An 18,112-nucleotide genomic window follows, 5' to 3' on the forward strand; every position below is an offset into this window, starting at 1 on the left:
TGGTAATGCAAGGTATATTCAGTGGTTTAGAAATACTTCTGCAAAAGGCCTGATGATTGCTCCTTTTGCTCCAAGATCCACTTCTCTTCAGTCACTTCATTCAGGATCAATTTTGGTTCCATTTTTTTTCCAAGTGGGATTTTAGTTATTAGGAGAGTGTCGCTGGGCCCTGCTTTGAAAATAGACATCTCAGTTCTCCTGCTGTGTTTGCTGACTTCTATTTCTGGGTGATAGTAAGACATTATCCTGTGAAAATCTTCTGCTCAACTGACATTACCTCTTAATTATATCTCCATTAAAACTAAATTAGAAAGCAGTCAGGAATGTTAAGCCAATTGAATTGCTCATTTGTCTGAATACTCCAATACCTCTTTTTTTTTTGGAGGGGGGGATGTTGGCTGATGCAATAGAATGGTTAAAGACTTACTTCAATGCTGGGAAGTGTCAGTCACAATTTTTAACTCAGATAAACTGCTCTTACACGGTTAAACCTTGTTATGAGTCTGTAGTTGACCTTTCTGTTTTCATTTTTAATTCAACAAGGAGATTTTAATATTAAGTAGGGCTTGTGGTGGTTGTTTTTCCCCCTCATTAAAAGGAGCAGCAGCAAATCATTCTATAGATAAGCCCCAGTATGACCAAGGAAGGCAAAACAGGCCATAGAATTTTTAAGGCCCTTTGGCAACAAGTCCTGTTCCTCAATTCATGCTGAGCAGAGTCACAGCCAATGAGGGGAAGAGAAGAGTAGGAATTGCATAAAACCCCCTATGATCCTATGCCATTGAAGGGGGCTCCTGGGTAGCCCTCACTTCTTGCAGGTCGTTGCCATCAGAAGTAAATGACGGTATCACTGGCTTGGGCAGATTTACACCAAGAGGAGAGCAAAATGATCTCACCGCTCTTCAACAAATGCTCCCCTGAGCAAATCTAGATCCTGGTGTTGGGATGCTGTCAGCGGTTCTTGGCTGGTTGCCCAGGAAAGTATAAAGACAAGGAAAAGTTTCTTACAATCCTTTTTTATTTCAGTCTTTACAGAGGGAAACTATAGATCCCAGCCTCTTGGATAATGGTGTTGTCCCAAGTGAATCTCCACCCCTGTCTCTCCGACTTCCTCATTCGTCATTCTCATCACCTCCTCTATGGGTGCTGCTAATTACCCTATGTCTTTGAGCTCTTTGCTCTTAAGTCCTGCCGGGTTCTGAGAGATGGAGAGTCTGAGATGCTTTCTAATGACAACATGTCAGCCAGGTGTTGCTCTGGCGCTCCCATGATTCCCCAACTTTCCCCCTCATCTGTCTCTGCGCTGAGACCTCCCTCAAACCCCTGTTGTAAATCTATACTGTCTTCCTCTTTCTCCTCCCTGGGTCAGGATGGGGAGGCGATCTCCACGATTCCTCCTCTGCCCAGTCCCTGACACCTCATAATCAACCAACCCTGACAACCTCTAGGGACAGCAATAGAGAAAAAGTGTCCTCTTGTGATATGAGTGCTCACACACCATCATGCACAACAACAGCAACCCCAACGTCTAAATTTGTTTCTTTTCCCTTCTTTGTCAATAAATGTGGGGAATAGCCAGTTAATGGGAAAAGGTCAAGGACAAATTAAAAGGTAAAGGTAAAGGGACCCCTGACAGTTAAGTCCAGTCGCGAATGACTCTGAGGTTGTGGCTCTCATCTCGCTTTACAGGCCGAGGGAGCTGGCATTTGTCCGCTCTGCAGAAAGTTTTTCTGGGTCATATGGCCAGCATGACTAAGCCGCTTCTGGTGCAACAGAACACCAAAACCAGAGCAGCGCATGGAAACACCATTTACCTTATCTCCAGAGCAGTACCTATTTATCTACTTGCACTTTTGGGGGTACTCTTGAACTGCTAGGTTGGCAGGAGCTGGGACACAGCAACGGGAGCTCACTCCATCACAGGAATTCGAACCGCTGATCTTCTGATTGGCAAGCCCAAGAGGCTCAGTGGTTTAGACCACAGCGCCACCCTCGTCCCTATACAGTATAAGGGCAAATTAGCTGGGCTCAGTACATTGTAACCTGGCCTTTCAAGTCAAATTTATGGAAAGTTGTCCTATCAGTGGCTTTAAGTTATGATAGCTAAATGGACTCTGCAGGTTGGGCAACCCAGTCATTAGAAACAGACAGATGAGTTAGTGACAGTGTGTAGACAACAAGGTGAACTATCAGCCTGGTGCCTAGATGCAGATGTGACATTTTAGACAATGCTGAGGATGAGTTGATGGTCATGGGACACATGGCTACCAGTTACACTGGAAATTGTCGTTGTGTGGTGCTGGGGGGAAATTGTGGTTGCTAGGTAGGAAGTTGAAATCCAGGAGAGCTTAGAAATGTTCCCTGTACCATGTGTAGGACCTGTGAGACAGGTGGAGCAAGGAAGTTTCAATGTGTGGATGAGATGGTGGTATCAAGAGCAAAGATTTGGCATTAGGGAATATTTTGGGATAAGCCTGGCCTATACAAGAGAATCAAGCTCTACAATGTAGGTAGTGTTGCTGATAATATAAAAAGTGGCACTGCAGGTTTTAAACTGGCATCTGAGGAAACAGAGGCAGGAACTGTTGGGTATCCACTTCAGTAGGAATCATAAAAAAAGGTTTCTGATCATCCAAACTGAGGTGAGGTAGAATGGGAGCACAGAGTAGGACGTGAGACTCAAAGGACCATAGAGAAAAATACACGACAGAGATACTTGTTTATAAGCTAATGCTTATAAACTCCAAGCCAAGATGGAGGGGGGTGGAGTGCTTGGGATACATGGATATAATGGGAATAATAGAAAACTGGTGAAATGGAGAGAACTATGTTACTCTGTACAGCAAAGAGAAGAGGAAATGAAACAAGCAAGAGATCTCAAAAGGGGCTAATTTAGTTCTGGGACATACTATCATCCCCTAACCAAAATGCTCAGGGAGATCTGGAATGGAAGATGAAATAAAGCAATCACCTAGTGTTATAATGATGAGTAACTTCCATTACCCTAATATAAAATAAATAGATTTTCTGGTCACAACAAAGAATTAAAATGCTTAGGTATTCCAAAAAGTGTGAGCTAGAGTAGCTGGCCATGGAAACTGACCAGAGGGAAGCTGAATGCATCCCAGAAAACCTAGAGAGCATAAAAGATTTTTTTGTGGAATGGGGTTGCAATAAATGTGAGTTGCGAGAGCTTGAGACTCTTAATCTCAGGATTGTGGGTTCAAACCCTATATTGGGAAAAATATTCCTGCATTGCAAGGGGTTGGACTAGATGACCGCTGTTGCCCCTTCCAACTCTACAATTCTATGATTCTGTGACACACAGCTCTACTTCTCCTTTAGATCTGCCAGTGTGGCAGTGGATCTTTAGGCACCAGGCAAAAACATTCCTCTTCTCCCAGCCTTTGGCTAATCAAACCATCTCTGACCTTTTGTTTATTACTATATTATGTATTTTTGTGTTTTTATATTGCAAACCACCCTGTGGTCCTCGGATGAAGGGTGGTATAGAAATTTAATAAATAACAATAAAAATTAATATGTGAACAATTGCCAAGAGAGCCCAACACAATCAGATCTGATTTCAAAAAACCCCAATCTTATTTTTGTTTTAACAAATTGAGGGGTTTGATGAAAAGGAATTTGAAAGGGAAATTCAAAAGAGTCAAATCTCCCCAGAATACTTGAGAGTTACTCAATAATAGAAACTACAGTACACTCACAAACTGAAGGACTCCCAGCATGAAATGTGGTCACACCTCACAAGGACTGGGGAACTGCATTTGGCAAGAGCCTCACAAACCTGATCAAGAGGCCTTTCAACTAAACCCTGTGGGGTGAGGTGGCCGAAGGCCGGAGCAAAGTACTGAGCAAAGTCAAGGAGGAGGCAGCTAAAGAAGCTTCTTCTTCTCACTAGTCCCCATTTTCTCTATGCAGATTCACAGAACAAACCAGGTGAACTTGAAATTCTGATAAAGTGTGACGCGGCAGCTAAAAAAGCCAATGCAATTCTGGGCTGCATCAATAGGAGTATAGCATCTAGATCAAGGGAAGTAATAGTGCCACTGTATTCTGCTCTGGTCAGACCTCACCTGGAGTACTGTGTCCAGTTCTGGGCACCACAGTTCAAGAAGGACACTGACAAACTGGAACGTGTCCAGAGGAGGGCAACCAAAATGGTCAAAGGCCTGGAAACGATGCCTTATGAGGAACAGCTAAGGGAGCCGGGCATGTTTAGCCTGGAGAAGAGGAGGTTAAGGGGTGATATGATAGCCATGTTCAAATATATAAAAGCATGTCACATAGAGGAGGGAGAAAGGTTGTTTTCTGCTGCTCCAGAGAAGCGGACACGGAGCAATGGATCCAAACTACAAGAGAGAAGATTCCACCTAAACATTAGGAAGAACTTCCTGACAGTAAGAGCTGTTCGACAGTGGAATTTGCTGCCAAGGAGTGTGGTGGAGTCTCCTTCTTTGGAGGTCTTTAAGCAGAGGCTTGACAACCATATGTCAGGAGTGCTCTGATGGTGTTTCCTGCTTGGCAGGGGGTTGGACTCGATGGCCCTTGTGGTCTCTTCCAACTCTATGATTCTATGATTCTATGATCCTTCATGGGGAGCACGTGTTGCGGTGGGGTCTAACAGGACACCCCCTCTTGGTTGCTGGGCGGGACCGTTTGGATGGCCATGACTGTGATGGGGCCAGTTTGGGTTGTTGGGGAGATTTTGATGCTACCATTTAGAGGGTTGGCCCGAAGGTTATATATTCTTGGCACACAGCTTTTTTCAGTCTCTTTTGCTGCGTGCATCGGATCGCCCACCCTCCCTAATTTAGGGCTGTTGCGTTTGACCTTGCTATGCCTGTCATGGGGTCGTCTGATTTGGGGGCAGGGGCCTGGTAGGAATTTTGTCCATTTGGCTGATTGGCTGGTGCCATTTGGTTTTTGCCTACTGCGTAGCAAATCATCACAACTTGTAAGGTTGCGGTTAGGCATTGGTTATAAAAAATGGTGGTGGAGGGGTAAGGGTTGGCTGTGCCTGCCCCTCCAATGCTGCTGCTGCAAGGGAATTCCGTTAAAGGAATCCAGGGGTTTGCCATACATTTGTCCGTATCCCCGGCAAGGGGCTAGGGCCACACAAGCCCCTGGGAGCATGCAGGGAGGGGTGACGGTATGGTGCCCAGCCCCAGAGCCAGTGTGGTGTAGTGGTTAAGAGTGGTAGTCTTGTAATCTGGTGAACCGGGTTGGCGTCTCCGCTCCTCCACCTGCAGCTGCTGGGTGACCTTGGGCCATTCACACTTCTTTGAAGTCTCTCAGCCCCACTCACCTCACAGAGTGTTTGTTGTGGGGGAGGAAGGGAAAGGAGAATGTTAGCCGCTTTGAGACTCCTCAAAGGGAGTGAAAGGCGGGATATCAAATCCAAACTCTTCTTCTTCTTCTTCATTCTCTCCCCAATATTGCTTTCCCTTACTGGCTTTCGCTGGAATCCGGAAGTCAGTTCTGTCCCTGGGCGGGGACAGATAGTCGTAACCAATGCCTAAGCAACCACTCACATTATGTATTTTAATAAAGTTGTGGCCAAAATTATGCCAAAAACCTTAAACAAAAATTCTGTGTGAATTGTGATTTATTTAAGGGGTGGCTTGGGGACCTCGACACGCAAGGGAGATGAACTGCACTGATTGGTATCTAGGGCTGGATTGAAAGAACGAGCCCCACTAACAGAAGCCACAGCAAGGACTTCTGTAAGCAAAATGGGTGACTTCCTCCCTTCTCCTGCCCCCCGTGTGCCTTCTGCTCCCCCAATTTGGTTCAAATGGGAGTGGGGGTGGGAGAACTCGCCTGTTGGGCGAGGAGGGGATGATCACCTTTGTCAGGCAATCTTGCGTTGCCTGTGCCAACAGAAGGGTTCCATCTCATGTTCTTCATTTCTTCCACTCCAGCTATTATGATTCTTTGAACTGTATCCTTCCTTTCTTCTTTTAAACACAATCTGTAAGCTTTTCCTGCTCATTTTCTCATGTGCGATATCTGATGTTACAGCCAACCAAGCCGCTCTTTCGGTTAGGTTGCTGGGTAATCATTCTTGGTGCTCAGCTGGTGTCTTTCTACAGAGGCTAATTGGTGGGAGGGGATTGCTTAAGGCAGGGTGCTCAGACTAGGAAGGCCAGCAGGACATGGGAAAGGTGAGGCTTCCCAGCCCCTGTGGCTGAAGGAAGAGAGCAGGTGTTGGCGTATAATTAGGGAGAGCTGGAAAGCTGGCTGAAGGCACATTTTAGTGCAGGGATGAAGATCTACTGCCTTGCAAGACTGCACTGCTGTTTTCCTTCAACGGCATTCTACTTGTAGATGCCTGAATCAAGGGAGTGTCACCAAAAGTGCTATACATCTCACAGTGTTCTCTCTGCCAGTGTGCTGGTCCAGGGGGGAGGTTACCGTGGGGCGAGGTCCAGGACCTGAGTTGAGGGTCAGCAGACAGTCCTCCAAGGGCGAAGCGGGGTCCACAGCGAGAAGCCGGACAAGGACAGGAACTCTAGAGGGACAGGACTGGGTGCTGGCCAAAACAGCACTTCGACGACGTTGCTCCTGCAACCTGGGCTGACTGGCCTTTATCTTCTCTGAGGCCAGGGGCGGTCCCGGCCCCCAGGAGACCCACCTCTCCTGGCCTTAAGGCAAGCACTCTTCCTGGGAGAAACCAGTTCCCTTCGCCTCTCTGCCCTGAGGCTCTGCAGTTCAGGAGAGGCTGAAGGGTTACTGGACCCAGGGGGAGACTCACCTGTAGGCACTGAGTCCTCAACCACCTCTGGAGCCAGAGTGGATTCACCTGGTGCCTGCTCCTGAGGATCCGGCACAGGTGTAGGCGCTTCAGAATCAAGGCCCTGCCCCAGCTCAGCCGGCCCTGGAGGCGGGGACTCCTGTGCAGGCTGGGATTCCTCCGGTTCAGCCTCTGAATTGGATTCCCAGGCCATCACACAAAGGAAACGTGGGCCTGGATAACACTGTCCGGGGCCTTTCTTGTGCAACAATAGCCAGAGGTGTACCTAGGCTCCCTTGCATCCATGGCAAGGAGCTGTATCAGTGCCCCCAATCCCCTCTGTGGGAATGTTCAGGGATGCAGGAGAGGATATATTGTTTGATTATATCCTTTCCAACTTGTGTTAACAATTTAGCAGAGTAACATTCCCCTTTTTTTAAACTTGCACAGTGGATGCGTTTGCTCAGGCTCGCTAAAGCCTCTAAAATATATTTTGTTGGTAATTTCCCATTTAGTCCCTCATAAAAAGATAGACACAACACAGTCTTCTATAAAAGTATAAAAAGAGTTTACTCACTCACATTCTGTTCACAGATAGATCCCAGAAGGCAGACTTAAGTTACAAAAGTAATATACACCTGGAAACTATCCCATATGGAGACAGCTCCCTTGTCCTCTCTTGGCTGGAAGCCATCTTAGTCTAAGCAGATGTTGCTCCTTCGACGAATGTGGTTTGAGAGAGAGACATGGCTGACCAGTCTGCTCTTTTGTTACCTGGGCAGGTGAGGTCATGCCCACCTCTAGTCACATGCAGAGGAAGTCTGTCCCAGCCTAGAAGAAACAGGAAGTTCCGACTGGCTGGTCCAGACATCCCCTTTTATGTCCACTCTAGGGATGTTGTACTTGACTGCTCTTGTGTTTCACATCCCACACCTTACACCCTTGGCAACGAGATGTACTGTTGTCCCCCATCTCTTGTGTCCTCGCCAAAGGAGCCTGTGCTCCTTGTCCAGCCACCCAGAGCTATGGGGAGTGTGTGGACCAGTGGACGGGTTCCAAGCCAGAGTGGAGAGGTGGGGGCCAACCTTACCAACCCCAAGGTACACCCCTGACTACAGCATCCCTGACAGAGGCCAGCCAATCTCTGCTTAAAGACACCCAGTGACAACAGAGCCTAACACCTCCCAAGGCAGTCTGCTCCACTGTCAAACAGCTCTTACTGTTATGATGTTTCTCCTAATGTTTTAGCTGAAATCTTCTTACTGGGATTAAAGGACATCGAGACCATTAAGTTTACAGATAAAACATTTTGATTTAAAGGTGGAGACTGATGGCGAAGACAGTATAAATGTAAGAAACTGCAGAAAGGGGGGAGGGGAGTAGATGTATGATATGGAATAATTCAAATTTATGTTTTGTGTTTGCTGTAAAATGAAAAGCATAAATAATTTTTTGAAAAGAGAGAGAGACTGAAGGCGAAGAACCATAAATGGAACAATACCCAAAGTGTTTAATTGCAAAGGAGATATGCCTTGGGACAAAATAAACCCTAACCACTTTTGCTTTGGTAGTGTCCACAACAACCATCATCTTGCTCTTCAGGCCGAGGGAGCCGACGTTTGTCCACAGACAGCTTTCTAGGTCACGTGGCCAGCATAACTAAACTGCTTCTGGTGCAATGGGACACCGTGACGGAAGCCAGAGGTCACGGAAATGCCATTATTATATATTATATATTATATATTATATATTATATATTATATATTATATATTATATATTATATATTATATATTATATATTATATATTATATATTATATATTATATATTATATATTATATATTATTATTTCTCACTTCCCCCATCTGACTGGGTTGCCCCAGCCACTCTGGGCAGCTTCCAACATATATAACAACATAATAAAACATTAAACATTAAAAACTTCCCTATACAGGGCTGCCTTCAGATGTCTTCTAAAGATTTTATAGTTACTTATCTACTTGGCTTGGTGGTCACATAACCCCATACCCTCCAACATTCCTCTGATGAAAATAGGGAGAAAGTGGGACATTCCGGGATCAAATCAGAAATCGAAGATGGCGCCGAGGCAAGTCACGCTCTCCGGCGCTCACTTTTATTCTTTTAAAACCTTATCTTAACTGCCCTCCAGATGCCAATTTCTAACAAACGGAAAACATTTTAAAGACTCTGAGCACTTTTATAATTCCTGTTGGCTCTGCGAGCTTCAGCTTGTCCCAGCCTGCTCCCTCCCTCCTTATCAGCTGCCCGGTCAAGGTTGCCAGAGAGGAGAGAACGCTGCTGCCTGAACTGAGAGCAGAGAGAGAAGAGGTCTAAAGACAGAACTGTGAACTGCTTACCCGACCAACGGTGCCTGGAGAAGGAGGGTAAGGAGAGACACGACTGTGAGCCCTGCTTTGAGACTGGCCCATAGACACCCAGCTCTGCTGGATACAGAGAAAGATAAAGCTTGGAGATTCGGGGGTTAACTGAACTGACTGACCCCCGCCCAGCTGGGGGGCTGTGTGAACTAGCTGGGGACAGCATTCCTGCTTGCAGCTGAAGAGGAAGGGCAGTAGCTGGAAAGACTCTTCATTTTAACAAACTGTTCTGAGGAGACCAGCATTTATACTCTCAGAGTCTCCTGGTGAAGGCATCCTGAGTTTTTTTACAGGAAGTTTTTAATCTACACAATAATTCTACAACAGTGTGTCGGATAGGACCCTCTGGAGGTTTGGAAAACCGGCTTCAGCAAGATATCGTTCTGTGCCCTGCCTTATGTGGTAGACCTCTGAAAGACTGCTTAGAAGGAATCAGTGAATCAGCCCACAGAAAGTTTCCCTTCTGGGGCTCTTGGATATCCTTCGTTCTGTATAGGGCGGTGGGAGATGGCCTCTAAAGACTAACCTGGGGCCGGAATACAAGGTTATCATAGCTGTACATGCGCTATAGCCAAACCCCACTATTATCCTTTTCCAGCTGCACATAAATTGCCTAAATAAGGCAATTTTAATTTTAATGTAATTTTTAGCCGTTTTATTACTGCTGTCCCTTTGGCAGCATTGTTTTATTATTATTATATTCTGACTAGGTTGCTGCATTTGTGAAACAGCGCTGGTCGCATGATTGAGGTGAAAACTACAGGCTTAGGACAATCGCCAAGATCTAAAAGCAGAGAACTCAAAATAGAGAAATATACTGAGGCTGCTGGCGAGCACATCAGGAAGCTGCTGCAGAGAGCAGGTGGGAATATAGATTGATATCCCCACTTGCCCCCCAATTTAAGGCAGTCGCACCTGGGGTAAACTGCCCTCTCTTTATATCAAGACAACTTTTACCATGGTTTTCACTAGAAGAACATATAAGGAGTTGGGTATACTGCCTGACTCGGCAATCAGCCCCCCGGGCCCTGGTAAAAGACAAAGCAAAATCACAAATTACTTTCCTAAGATGGAGGAGGGTAAGAGTCCACAAAAAGTGTTAATTCTTGATGAAGTAATACCCCCCTCTCTTACTGTTCTTGATTGGACGTCTTATTCTAAAGAGATATATTAAGATACTGGAAATATTAACTCCCCATACAGCCTAGCGCAAGAACTAGCTTTAGCCGAGGAATTTCAGGAGGGAAATACCTCTATTACTAAGGAACAGCTGCCCACGGAAGAAATTACATCAACCCATCAAAACCAGATACCTATTCCAAAATACTCTCAAACAGAATTGAGTGACGGCCGTCCTTTGGATTATTCCCTAGCAATAAGTACTGATCTAGCCAACATAAAAAAATATTTAACAATAACAAATGGGCTACTGCTGGCGTTAGTAGAAAATTTCACACCTCAATTAAAAGAGATAAAATTAAATGATATGCCCCAAGAACATAAAACCGTTGAGCTAGTGGGGACGAACAAACCAGTAATAAATAAGAATCTGCAAAGACACAACTCAAGGGTAAAAGTGAAGAAAAGTAAAAATATCAAAACAACAAGGAAAGTCAAGTATACCCGCAGTAATCGAAACATACATTGGCAGAAATTGTTTAAACTTCTGCCCTCGGCCCCAAATAAATCGGCCACACGGGGCAGTAAAAAGAAGGGTAAAAAGAGGGAAACAAAGATAGTTACACAGCAACCGGCTAAGGAGGACTCGCCAAGGCTGACTCCAGTAGCAAGTGAGAAGGCAGAAGTAACAATTCAGTCCCTGCATAACCAACTATTTAACAAACCTGATGCTGCGGAAGTAGAGGCCTCTACCTATGAAGGCAATAAAACACTTAGCAAATCGAACAGCGGGGAAGAGGAAGCGCTTAGTAGAGATGATACCCCCCTTCAGACCTGGCAAGCTTCCAGACAGGAAAGAGATTGGAATTTGATCCTAAATCCCCAAAAATTGGTACTCACGAACTTCCCGAAGCCTAAGGGCTTCCTTACAGGGAAACAGCGAATAATGAACTTTGTATCTAGCCTAAATGACATACTGCCAGGAATGGTTAATTTTAATGACATCACCTCGGTGGAATATCTACATTATGATGGTCACTCAGTGAGAGCACTGACCACTTTTAGGGATCAGAACCTGGCCAAGTTTATTTTTAGGTCAAGACCTGCCTTCTTAAAAGCACGGATAACAATACTTAGGCTCTTTGAAAATAAGGCTCCTTTGAGCCCCCTTTTGAAAACTAAGCAGGCAAATCTTAGAAAGGGGAAACAACTCTCAAAATTCTGGCCTGACAAACAGAATCCACAATGCCTTGCGAGCAAAGGTGAGGATTTCTTTACTATGGAAGAAAATATCCTAATTGACCATTCTGGATGTTCCCACCATTAATACAAACTGACATCTTGGGAAGACTAGACAAGCTAAGAGATAAGCTGGCCGAGAGAGCTTCAGGGAACGAGGTTATTAAGGGGGACCAAAAAAAGACCACAACACGTAACCTTCAGATTAAAGCGGAGATTAACTTTCCACCAAGAGAGAATGTGCCACCCTTCAAGGAGAGCACTCCATCACCCCCCCGAAGGAGAAATATCCCTAAGGTGATCCCACCAGACGTATGGGACAAAATGAGATACCTAGATGAAACAGAACTGGGCCAAAATCAGGCCGCAACAGAATATCCACAGAAGGAATTTATGCATAATAAAGATCCGGTGTTCACAAACATGAGCACTTTGCATCCACCTATTGAAATCATAGAGCGGCTGGATAGCCCGCCATACAAAGACGATAGGCGACCGATACATAGAGCGACAAACCCTAAAAGTACGTTAGGTAATAATTGACAAAGACTCGACTGTGATAAAGCCAATCTTAAATTTTTATCATGGAACATTGCTGGTTGGCTCAACAAGGCGACTGACCAATCATTTGTCAATTTTATTCAAGATCATGATATAGTCTTCCTGCAAGAGACATGGCTAACAGGGGACTTAGATGTAAATGGTTTTGCCTCATTTTCGCTCGCAGGTTCACCAAGCAACAAAGGGGGACGAGCTAAGGGAGGGCTAGGCATTCTAATATCCACAAAGTTGAGAGCATCTTTCGTCGAGCTGGAGCCTCTGAGCAGTGTGGCCATGGCATTATTAATGAAATGCAGATATTGCACACTTCTATTGATTAATATATATGCCCCTCCCCAAAGAGGCAAGCAGCTTATCAAAAATATCTGGCATAGGCTAGAATCATATGTCGATGAGCTAATGAATCAAACTCCTGCAGCGGCAGTGCTGCTGGCTGGGGATTTAAATGCTAGAATTGGCCAATCAGACGAAGCATTATATGCTCATTTCCATGACGTACCTCCCATTTCTGAAGAAGCCCATTCTATTCCCCCAAGGCTCTCAAAAGACAAGGGCTGCAACTACGCAGGCCTATGCCTTCTACGTTTTTCCAACAATCTGGATCTGACTGTATTAAATGGTCGTGTTGACAGAGAACCCAGTGGGGAATTTACATTTATATCCAACATGGGAGCCTCCACTATCGATTACGTCCTGGTGTCATCTAACCTTTTGAGCAGAGCACGGGAATGTAAAGTGGTGGAGAGGGTTGACAGCGACCATCTACCGCTCTGTTTAATACTGGATGTAAGAAAAGATTTATTTTGCTCTGATAAACTTGTAGCCCCATGTTTCGAAAACATGGAGCTAAGATACTCACGTATCAAATGGTCCAGCAAATTGAGTGATGAAATATCGGAAAGACTTCACTCAGATATTTTTCTTGCTAGAAAGGAGAACCTCGTTAATTCCCCAACTCCTGAGGCTAGATTAGACATGTTCCGGGAACTGATTTCGTCCCTACAACCTTATCTGACCAACAAAAAAATGCCACGGCAACCTCTACACTCTAATAAATCCAAACCTTGGTTTGACCAAGAATGCATGGCTATGAAACGCCTCCTGCTGGATAAGTACAGGAACTATAGAGCAGCGAACTTACCTTCGCTTCTATTAGACTGGTTTGAGTTAAAACGCAGTTATAAAGCTTTGATTAACAAGAAAAAGCTCCAGGCACAAAGGGAGGAATGGCAGTGCCTAGTGGAGGCCTCCCGAAGGAAAGATTCTGCCACGTTTTGGAAAACAATTGCAAAAAGCTGGAGAGACTCCCCAATTGAAATCGAATACTCTATACCCGCTGGAGCATGGGAGGCCTACTTCCTCTCATTATATTCATCAAATCAACTGGTCCCAGCTCTGCTTCCTGCTTCAAGTGAATTTGGCAAGGAATGGCCCCCTGTGACAACAGAAGAAATTACTGGCCTTATTCAATCTCTTAAATCAGGGAAAGCCCCAGGTGCTGATAATATCCCACCAGAAATTCTTAAGGCAAATGTTGAATGGTGGGCCCCTGTGCTAGCCGCCTTGTTCACTAGTATAAATCAAGCGGCTATTATCCCCGAGGACTGGGGTTTAGCCATCATCATTCCAATATTCAAGAAAGGAAACAGAACTGAGCCAGCTAACTACAGACCAATCAGTCTATTAAGTATTATTAGTAAACTGTACGCTGCTCATTTATGTGATAAATTAGTGGAGTGGATGGAAAGAGAGCATATTCTATCAGAAGCTCAAGCTGGCTTTAGAGCAAAGCGTTCAACTATAGACCAGGCCCTTATCCTTCAACACCTGGCAGATAAATACTCTAGAAAAGGGGGGTCTTTATATGCAGCTTTTGTCGATTTTAAATCGGCTTTTGATCTAATACCAAGGGATAGACTCTGGGAAAAGCTTGGCGCTACAAACATAGATAAACGCTTATTACGCCTTATTCGTGGTCTATACGAAAACACCAGGGTGAGGGTAAGATGCGATCAGTCAGGCCATCTAACTAAAGAAATTCAAACGCATTATGGGGTTAAACAAGGATGTGTCCTCGCGCCTATGCTATTTAATTTCTACATCAACTCTCTAGCAGTAAATATGGCGAAAGAAAATGCCCACCCTCCCAAACTGGCAGGTTTGCCCCTCCCGGTGCTTCTGTATGCGGACGACGCAGTCCTACTCTCCTTTTCCTGCGTTGGCTTGAGGAAGCTTTTGAGATCACTTGCTGACTATTGTCAAGAGGAACAACTATCAATAAATTACAGCAAATCTAAAATTATGGTGTTTTCAAAAAAAAGAAGGAAACACAAATGGAGAATAAACAGTCAACCTATTGACCAGGTAGCAACTTTCAAATACCTGGGAATAACTTTTCAGGAAAGGGTCTCGTGGCACCAACAGATGAAAAACGCCATTGCCAACGCAGGAAGGGCCAATAAAGCCCTTACAAGATTTTTTTCACGGGAAAGGGGGTAAATACGTTCCGGCAGCCTCCCAGGTTTTTGCTGCAAAAATACTCCCACAACTCACTTATGGATCCCAGGTTTGCAGTTTTAAAAATTTTGCGCCTATGGAGGCATTTCAAACAAAATACTATCGGTGTCTATTGGGGATTCCCCCCCCCCCCCCGTGTATCTAATATAGCTGTCCGCTTAGAAGTTGGACAACCACCCGTTAACGCGCGGTTGTGGATTCTAAAGATACACTATTGGTTAAAACTTATTTTTTTCCCCGGCCGGTTTGGCTCCTTTAACACTCTTAGACACCTTTCATTCTACCTGGAAAGCTTCCCTGTTTGAAAAGATAAGAAGCTTGGGATTCTCCCCGCAGATCTTGATAGCGGCAGGATATGAGAGAGCCAAAAGTCAAGTGCTTCAACGCATTAGGGACATAGAGTTGCAATGTCATATGGGCAAAATGGATAAACATGCCACAATTAGAGACTTTGGGAGAGGGTTTTCACCTGCAAATTATCTGGCTGATTTACAAATACCTAAGTACAGACACTCCTTTACACTGGCCAGATTCAACGTTCTGCCCTCTGCCCTGCTGCTAGGCAGATATGAGGGCAAACCATATGAGTCACGTGTTTGCCCATGTGGCTCATCGGAAGTGGAAACAAGTCTGCATGTATTGCTGCACTGTAGTTACTACGAGGATCTACGCCTGACCTTTATTGCCCCAGTTCTACAAAAGCTTAAAAATGAACCAGAACTCCAACGTATGAGAGCCTTGGTAGAAGATAAGGTTCCTGAAATTACAATCAATGTTGCCAAATTCTGTGTAGCCACTATTAGGCGTAGGAAACAAGAGCTTTCTAATGTCAATATGCAGGCGAAGGCAAATACTTAATTTTATTTATGCTGTCTAATTTTAAATTGCTGTTATGGCCTAATCTGTATTGAAATTGTCCTTTGTTTTTTCCGGTGTTATGCTTCGCTGACTAGCTGTACGAGTTAATCTGGTCTGTGACCGTTTAATAAAATTTGATTTGATTTTGATTTGAAATCAGAAATCAGGACAGCATCTGTAAGTCTGGGACCTGTCCCTGGAAAATAGGGACACTTGGAGGGTCTGCCATCAGTTGGCAACACAGTGGAAGCACGAGAGCTAAGGCCCAAGCAAAGGGAAAAGGTAAAGGGATCCCTGACCATTAGGTCCAGTAGTGGCCGACTCTGGGGTTGTGGCGCTCATCTCGCTCTATAGGCCGAGGGAGCTGGCGTTTGTCCACAGACAGCTTCTGGGTCATGTGGCCAGCATGACTAAGCCACTTCTGGAGAATCAGAGCAGCTCATGGAAACGCCGTTTACCTTTTTGCTGGAGCAGTACCTATTTATCTACTTCCACTTTGACGTGCTTTCGAACTGCTAGGTTGGCAGGAGCTGGGACAGAGCAACGGGAGCTCACCCCGTTGCAGGGATTTGAGCCGCCAACCTTCTGATCGGCAAGTCCTAGGCTCTGTGGTTTAACCCACAGTGCCACCCAGGCTGCTTCAAAGTTCTGTGATTCTTTTTATCGGCTTCAAGTAGAATCCGACTTCATTTTGCAATCTTGACTTCATACAAAACATTCTGGCAATTGTCCCAGATAACAAAACAAGCCCCCAGAAAGACCACCCCACCCCACAACCTGTGCAAGCCTAACTAAAAATGCACCCTAATGTGTTCAGCAATTCTTACTCACGCTCTCAAATGCTGTTTCGAAGCACTACTAATCTGCAAAGAGGAGGCATATATCTGGCCTTCCAGATGCACTTCAGGGACTCAGTTGTATATTAAAATATTAAAGCCCCGGACCAGATTTCTTCTTCTTCTAGATTTAACTTCATATGGCGTGATTGATATATATCAGAAGGGGGGGGAAAGCCTTTTCTGTCTAATGGCTCCCCTCGCCCACCCCCACCCCCCGAATGGTAGATTTGGTTCTGTTCTCTCTGTGAGAATTCCTTGAGATTCTAGAGATTGAGATAAAAACTATTAGTACATTAGAGCTGCGGTTTTGATAAATGTCTACATTATCAGCTCTCATGAGGCAGCAGCTGAAACCATGAATTTTTCATAGCACAGCCAGTACAGTCACCCATAGATTACATTACTCTGTTCACAAGGAAAAAAATAGATTGGGCACGAGCTATTTATAGATTTCAAACATATATGTTCCTTTCCAAAGTTGAAGTTTTTGAAACGGACTGTCGTATACAATTCTTGGTATACTGGATTATGCTTGTCCCACCGTCATGTCTTCGTTTATTTGGTTTATATCAGCCGTTTCATCTCCAAGAGAACTGCATTCAAGATGGCCATTCTCTGAATGGGGATTAGCAAGACTTTGTGGATGTAGTCCAGGGAATGAACAGATGTATTTGCTTTTCCGGAATCCTCCAGAAGGTTGGCCAGGTTTGACCTCTGCAGTTTTTAAAGGACAGGAGGGGAATGAAACCATGAGCCTTTGTTTTCCAAGGTATCCTTTGAAGCAGATGTTATGGGGACTATGCCATTGTCTAGGGCAGTGGAGAAGCACCTTTGTTATACAGTGGTACCTCGGGTTAAGAACTTAATTCGTTCTGGAGGTCCATTCTTAACCTGAGATACCACTTTAGATAATGGGGCCTCCCGCTGCTGCTGCGCGATTTCTGTTCTCATCCTGAAGCAAAGTTCTTAACCTGAAGCACTAGTTCTGGGTTAGCGGAGTCTGTAACCTGAAGCATATGTAACCTGAAACGTATGTAACCCGAGGTACTACTGTACATGCAAACTATGTTCTCCACATGTAAAAGGTGCCAGTCAACAAACAGGCTGGGGTGCCATGAAGATTGAGCCCTCCATGCCAACCAAAATTTTAATAAGTCCCCATGGCCTCTCTCTCTCTCTCTCTCTCTCTCTGTTGCTCCATTCATTCTGTCATCTGCCCACTATTTCCTTCTTTTTTATTTTTTTATTTAATTTTCAAAAATATAAACAAACAACAAAAACAATTCCGAATCCAAATGTCGTGATTGCCCTGAATATCCTGGCTTCCCTCCCATCCCTCCATGGGCCCCATTAATCCTATTTTCAACTGCATATCACTATTTCTCCAATTTGGTTAAATCTTTCTAAGTTATCCATGCACACTGTTACATTACAAGTATGTTTAAAATCCTGCCAATGTTTTAACCTGCTTAAAATATTCTTGTATGGTACATTATAAACTTTCCCCATTCTTTTTTAAAAATCTTGTCTTCTTGATTCTTGAGCTTCTCAGTTAATTTTGCCAACTCTTTCCTTCTTAAGGCTGCATAAATGTCCATTAAGTCCAGTCGCGGACAACTCTGGGATTGTGGCGCTCATCTCACTTCACTGGCCGAGGTAGTTGGCTTACAGCTTCCAGGTCATGTGGCCAGCATTACTAAGCCACTTCTGGTGAACCAGAGCAGCGCACAGAAACACCGTTTACCTTCCCGCCGGAACGGTACCTGTTTATCTACTTGCACTTTGACGTGCTTTCAAACTGCTAGGTTGGCAGGAGCAGGGACCGAG

At 44.8% G+C, this 18,112-nt stretch overlaps 2 protein-coding genes across 2 annotated transcripts in view; one reads left to right on the top strand and one right to left on the bottom strand.

Annotated features, from left to right (window-relative positions):
• Positions 1 to 18,112, bottom strand: part of COBL (cordon-bleu WH2 repeat protein) — a 1,088,462-nt gene that overhangs the window by 429,317 nt on the left and 641,033 nt on the right. The gene's annotated exons all lie outside the window — the stretch shown is intronic.
• The window catches only part of LOC310830149 (uncharacterized protein), a 318,853-nt gene that overhangs the window by 416 nt on the left and 300,325 nt on the right, over positions 1 to 18,112 (top strand). The gene's annotated exons all lie outside the window — the stretch shown is intronic.

Source organism: Podarcis gaigeae, assembly GCF_964106915.1.
Source record: "Podarcis gaigeae genome assembly, chromosome: 13".
Taxonomy (NCBI): domain Eukaryota; kingdom Metazoa; phylum Chordata; class Lepidosauria; order Squamata; family Lacertidae; genus Podarcis; species Podarcis gaigeae.